Below are 6,858 nucleotides of genomic sequence, written 5' to 3'. Positions count from 1 at the left end.
TCTTACTCCTCACTTGGCTAACTACAATTTGCCTTTTGGGACTCAACACAGAAATAATCTCCTCTTCCCAGGAACTCTTCCCTGACACTCTGTCTTTGTTAAGCACCCCTCATCAATATTTTTTTAATCACCCCTCATCAATATTTTTTTAATCACCTAAATGGTAATGAGTTTTTCATTCTTCTCCCCCCTAGACATGAAGTTTCTTGCTCAGTTTTGTACTCAGTGCGTGGCACACGGTAGACAATAAATGAAGGTTGAATGAAAGGCTCAATGGCAGGCAGAGGAGTTCATGGAGAATATGGGAAGTCATTAGAGGCTTTTGAGTCAGAGACTGATAACATCACCAAAACTAAATTGTAAGATGAGTAATCTATTAATTATAAGGTATGGCTGGGGGAAGGGAGGGTAGAGGGAAAGGGGAGAACGGACTGAAGTAATAAGGGCTTGAAGAAAGGAATGAAAAAGGTGACAGAACTGGAGAGCAGCAATGGACATGCGCTTCCCTGTGGAGGAAATGCCAAAAGCTTGAGCAGGTGTTTGGATGTGTTGGCAAGATGGGGAGGTGGGGGCCAGGTGAGGCCAAGGTCGCAGCCCTGGTGCCTGAGAAGGAACTTGAGTAGAAGAAGCAGACAGAAGTCGGAAGGCACTGGATGCAGGTAGCAGTGGGGAAAGGGCTGCCAGGGAATCCGTGAGAGGAGATGATCTGTTTGTTTTTAGAAATAGCTTCAGCTAATTAGGACAGAAAGCAAACAGACTGGAGGAATTTTGAGCTCTGGGTTGAATTTTGTCTCTGGGTGGTCTAGGCATGCAAAGACTAACAAGTTAGGGCCTCATATCCTTTCAGAAAATTGTGATGAAGGTCCGGGAATGATATGGCTTTGTAAATCTCTCTTCCAGCTTTAGCACAAAATGATCCCACTACCAAGTAGAGCTATTAATTCTTTTGCACTTTCCCCCATGTTCCAGAGGACCTTCTGGGGGATAATGCCATTTCTCCATCTGGACGGGGCTATGTTTTATCAAGTACACTGCAGTGCTCAGTCCATTACCTTTTCCTTCTTCTCACGTTCTTCCTGTTTTCTGATTCTGAGTTTATTTTAGTCTTGTGTTTCTCTTGAAATCTTCACAGACATCTGTCTCTCTTGCCTTCTCCATCCGTCCACCCTTCTCTCCCACTCCTACTCTCACCTCCGTAACCTTTCATCAGTTGCCTTAAGAGACCTAAAACTGCACAGCTTCCCTCCCTTTTCTCTCAGTATCCGGAGCCTCTTTGTTGGACATGTCTCAACCTGTTCTCAGCCTCAGACTAATCCTCCATAATACTGAAAATGACAGATGAGGTCGGACTTGCTTGGGAGGGAAGGAAGAGAGAATTTCTTACCCAGGAAAACACACTCATTCATAACTGGCTTTCCGAATGAGAACAGAGTACAAGAGTGTGTGTGTGTGTGTGTGTTTCTGCCAACAAGAACCCCAAATCCTGCTTTCCTCATAGCACATGCCTGCATTCCGATAGGTTTAAACTCCTAATATATAAAGAGGACGAAGCATCAGAAATATATATATCTTTAGATTAGTAGCAGGCAGCACTAGCGTTTGGGGAAGCAATCCTTTATCCTCCAGGATCTTCTTGCAGTTTGTTACCTTGCCAACTGGTATGCCAGAGTTTAAGCTGCAAGAGTCTTCGTGGGCTGGGAGTGAGGAAGAGAATGAGGGCTGCTGATGCTAACAAGGTCTCTAGAGTGATTTATTAGTGTCTCCAGTCTCCTTTTATTTGAAAAGAGAAAGAAAAGAAAGTGTTTATTCCTTCTGATAAGAGACTCATACTTAGCATTTTACATATTCAAACCTCATTCACGTCAATATAGCTGTTTCTGCACCCATTGGTTCTGTCTTCAGACATGCACAGGCCCTTTCAATTGACCCAGTGTCTTCTCGAGCTATCATCCTGATTCTCTTTTGCCTTTTATGCCAAATTTCTTGGGGAGGGGGCTACAGCCAGAGCCTCCACATCCTTCCCTTCACTCCCTTTATAATCGGGTTTTCTCTCCCATCTTCTACCCGAACCTCTCTCAAAAGTCACTGCTGACAATCTTCAGTTCAATGACATTTTCTTTGTTCTTGTTCTCCTTGACTTTTCTGTTGCCCATCTCCCTTGGCTCTACTCTCACCTCTTCACAAACTGCGTTCCTGCTGACAGCGCCCTCTCCCTACTCCAGCCTCTACCTCTAGGCTTACCCTTCACTAGGTCCTTAGCTTCTGCCCTAAGGCTCTCTTGCCTAGAGAGTTTCTCTATGCTCTCAGCTTTAAGGACCGTCTCTAAAAGTTGGTCATGACCCCCTGGGGAACAGCATATGAAAAGGCCCAGAAGCTTGCAGGTGGTACCATATGGGTGGAGGCAGCATGTGAGGAAAGAAATGGCAAGAGGGAGCTAGGCCTTGTTTGACCTCAACCTGAGAAGTTCCCACTTGACCCTGAGATCAGTGGAAATATCTGCTTTTTAAACTTTAATGTGAATACAGATCACCTGGGGATCTTGTTAAAATGCAGATTCAGTAGGTCTGGGGTGGGGCCTGAGATTCTGCATTTCCAATAAGCTCCCAGATGATACCCATGTTGCTGGTCCATGGACCGTACTTAGAGAAGCAAAGGGCTAAATCACACTTACTTATCTACTGTCAGATTTTCTAGGGGTTTTCTGTGTTTTTTTTGTGTCTTATTTGGAATGTAATCTGACTTGAGGGCCAGGAGCCTGTTGTTTGCATCTATGTATTCACTATTGATGAGTTCCTTCTGAGTGTTCCTGTAAAAACTTAATTGACGGCACCCAAGGCTGAGCTGTTTATATCTTCTAGCTTTGCTTTACAAACACTAATTTATCTTTAAATCACAATTGTGAGGCAAGTGGATACTTTTTTTTTTCTTTTTACTGTAAATAGAAACCAAGAAAGATGAATGACTCTCCAAGTAGTGAGTCACATTTTCACATTCTGGTCCACAAGTCCCTTGCTCAGAGGGGTCCCAAGGAACTAGTCCAGGGTGAATTCTAACACTGCCTCTGCTTGGGTCTTCACCTGACCTTTCAAGATGACCTACTCACTCTCTGGACCTCCTTTACTCTTTCCTGACTGATAAGTAGGAGACTCTCCCCTCTCTGTCTCCCTTTCTCATAGACGAGTTCAAAAGTCTTAAGGAGCTACAAGCTCCATGTTAGGAGGCCAGATGCCTGATGCCGAGGTGACTAAAAGGTTGGGAAGCAGACAGCTGGGCCAACCCACACACCAGAATCGCCCACACACCGCATCTTTACAGCTGCTCTCAGCAGTGCAGACTAGGAGTGCCTTTTAAAAGACATTTTGAAAAGGGAGTGGGGTGGGGGGAGAAAACCACAGAAATCATAGAGTAATAACCTCAGCATAGCGTCCCATGTGCCTTAAGTTCAGCTTCTGAAACTGAATCTTTGCTTTTAGAGACTTCTCCCGTGGCCATAAAAATAAAAGCAACTTCAGTCTCTAAAGTAGGTCACACAGAGAGAGAGACAGCAGATAAATGCAGATGCCAAGGCACTTTCACCCTTTTCCAAGCCAAAAATAAAACTTGGAAATAGTCTGAAAAAAATGGGAGCTTTGGAGCAACTTGAAAAAAAAAGTGGGTGGGGCGCTCCTGCCCTGGATTCACTCGGCCCACAGCAGACCTTCTTGAGCAGGAGAACTTGACTCAGTGGCAATTCCTCCTGATGACTGCCCCCTACCCCACAGTATCTCTTCACACCCTCTAGCTCACTTCCTGCTGGTCACCTCTGTTGCATGATTCCAGTGGGTGATTACTCCCCTACTCCCACTTCTGGTAACTCACAGTAAAAAATTTCTATTAATCAATCAAAGTCTAGACGGGGGAGACAAGGCAAAGATGTGATTTTGGATTTCTCCGTCAGAGCAGCTCTGTGATTCATTTTCTGTTCTAGCAAGTGGCACACACAGTTCTAGCAAAGGGAAGCAGGAGCGGAAATGCTGTGTAGCCCACGTTTGGGCTCCCCTGGCTTTGCCTCTCCTTTCCTCCCTCTGGCCACAAGCCAAGCTGGTTTTCAGTGGCTGCTCCTGTTTCTAGGATGGATACTCCCATATCCACCCCTACTATTATGACGGAATTGGGAGTCTGGTGAGGCATCAGAATTGGACAACCAGCTACCACAGCTATGGCTTGATCTCCAGGGCGCAGAGGCTCTGGAGACTCTACAAGTCTCAAGGTCAAGAAATGCAACTCTGCTCCTTCTTAGCCAGCAGTAGCATTCTCAACCACAGCTCTTCCCTGAGCACTCAGACTCTTTCCCAGGCAAACAATGAATGTGTCTTCAGGAGAGAGTAGAAGGAGGGGAGTTTTAGAAAGACCCAGACAGAGAGACGGAAAGACAAAACAACTCCAGCACTGATGGAAGAATCTATGCCGCAAAGGGAAAGATGATGCTGTGACTGGCTAGAAAGAAATAGCCAAGCAGATGTGAATCAATTTGGAGAAAAAATCTCATGGGTAGTATCCCGGATTCAGGAAAGGGATCAAGTACGGGGAATAGCCAAAGGAAATCCTGCATCTCAGCAATAACTTCAGTGCTTTGAGCAGAGGGAATAGAATGGTTCTCCTTTACCTCAGAGAAAGAGAGTTCCCAGCAGCTGCCCTGCCCCAAGACTTGATAGATGGAACGGGTCAAAGAACAAGAGGGAACACATGGCTTTTGGCATATCCCTGAATTCTAGAAAAACTGAAAGGAGCCTTGCCTTGGCATCTAGTGGAATAATTGGGCTGGGGAAGTCTGGCAGAGGCCCAGTTCATAGCAAGAAAGCAGAAGGCTGGGACCAGGGCTGACTTGGTGCTAAATGGGTGGAAAAGGGGCAGCTGAGTCTCACCTCAATCCTTTTAAGTTAGGGGTTATCACACAGTCATAAGGGCTTCTTGTGACCATGTCCCAGAAAACTTTTTATATAAAATAAGTATTTACCAACAAATACCACAGGCCTACTTTATTTATGCCAATCCCCTAAGAGAATCACCTGCTAGAGATGCTCAGTAATAGTGATAGGGACCAGCCTTTCTTCCTGTAGCTTTCAAAAGCTGATAGCCAATATTCTTTCTCACCTGCCCATAAGTGGGCAGCATCTTTCTGCCCATAAGTGGGCAGCATCCAGTGGTGGAGGCCACTGCTGGTCAGGAGAGAAGAGAAAGGCCCTTTTAGGAATGCAGTCCCTGGAGGCTTCTCCCTCCCTGCTTGTAGGATTCCAAAGGTCTGAGATAAACCCCAGGATATAGTCCAGCAAAGACACTTTGGGCTATATTCTTCTGGGAGAGGGCAATGGCTAGAGAGAGATTTTATTTTTAAAACCCTCATTCCTGCTGGGGGAGGGGGTTGTGGCAGGCATTGGGAAAAACTGTGTTTGGATCAGGAAGGAAGCATTCTACTAGATGTGTGTATCCTTTTACACTTTCTGCTCTCACATATTCTCTTCTCTATTGTATTCTCAAGAATTGTTACTGAAAAATTCCCAGGGCATGAGTTAAGATCACAATGATTCCTAACATCAACTCTGCTTCTACTATGTTTTTCCTCCCAAGGCTTTCCGCTGGGTAGAATTTTAAATTTGAACAATGGTTCAAAGGCTGAGAGACAAACTGCTCATTACTGGAAAGAGTGCCAGGAATCCTGGGAAGCAGACCTCACTCCCCACCGGAGTTCTGCACCTAAGAGTAATGGCTTCTTTCATAGTCACAGGAGGGTTGGATCACTGTTTCTTTTCATTCTCATCTTCTTTCAGTAACTGCTGGGATAAAAGCAAGCCTAGGAGAATAAAAAATTCACAAACAGGACAAGAATAAAATATTTAGGGCAAGAGATCAGAAGTTCTTTGGTTATTCAGTGAACTGAACTAACTCTACTTAAAAAAAAAAGTATAAGGAAATAAATGTCCATCAAACTCTGTCACAGTGGGTATTAGCCTTTCGACCCCATCTCACAGGCTCTAAGCTGAGTTGTCAAGCCTAGCAAGTTGAAGTAAGCGACTCAGACTAATGCAGAGATAAAATGGAGCAGTTTTGTCATTATTAATTCTGTTCCCAATATTTACTACATCTTTATTCTGAGAAGAATTCTACCAAAGTTGTTAAATGGCCCATTCCCTTCCACTTCTTATCCCAAAATCCAATCAGTGATGAATGGTAGGAATGGAAGGGTTATTACTACTTCATTAGGTGCCTTAGAGAAAATCCAGTCCCTTCATGCAGTTCAAGCTTTCCATCATTAGGTCCTTTCCCCAAGTATAATCAATGGTTTCTGAGAGGAAAGACAGCTTTAAAGCGACATGGTTGAGAAGCGCTGTACTAAAACTTATTACCTTTATTCACTACTAATGTGGTCTTCTTGGAGTACTTGTCAAAAAGTACTTTAAATATGTTTTTTACATGGCAGTCAAATTTGTTTTTCCAGACCAGAGCTAAGGTTAATTTGCTCAAGTGAACAGGTCCCTCCGAGTGGTCAGGTGCTACAACTACGGCTTCATTTGTAGTCACACTGAATCTGATTTAGTTGTTTGTGATAACCCCATCTTGGCACTGGGAAGGCTCTTTTCCAGGACCTATCAATTAACACAGCTTAAGAAACATTCTATGCCCAAGCAATTCAGGCTAAAAATAACTCTGTGTGCTATTTTTTTTCCTTTACTCATCCACAGAAAGCATCTGTATGTCAACAAGATCTTTGCTCCTTGAGTGTTTTCACTCCTACTTACTCCTCCCTGAAAATAGAGTTGTTTGATACAATCAGGAAAGTCACAGGGTTGGTGTAAGACATACAGAACAGCAAAACTATGC

The sequence above is a fragment of the Ceratotherium simum genome, chromosome 2 (genome assembly GCF_057802395.1).
Source record: "Ceratotherium simum simum isolate JZ-2026a chromosome 2, ASM5780239v1, whole genome shotgun sequence".
In the NCBI taxonomy this organism is placed as follows: domain Eukaryota; kingdom Metazoa; phylum Chordata; class Mammalia; order Perissodactyla; family Rhinocerotidae; genus Ceratotherium; species Ceratotherium simum.
This window is presented reverse-complemented; position numbering follows the sequence as displayed.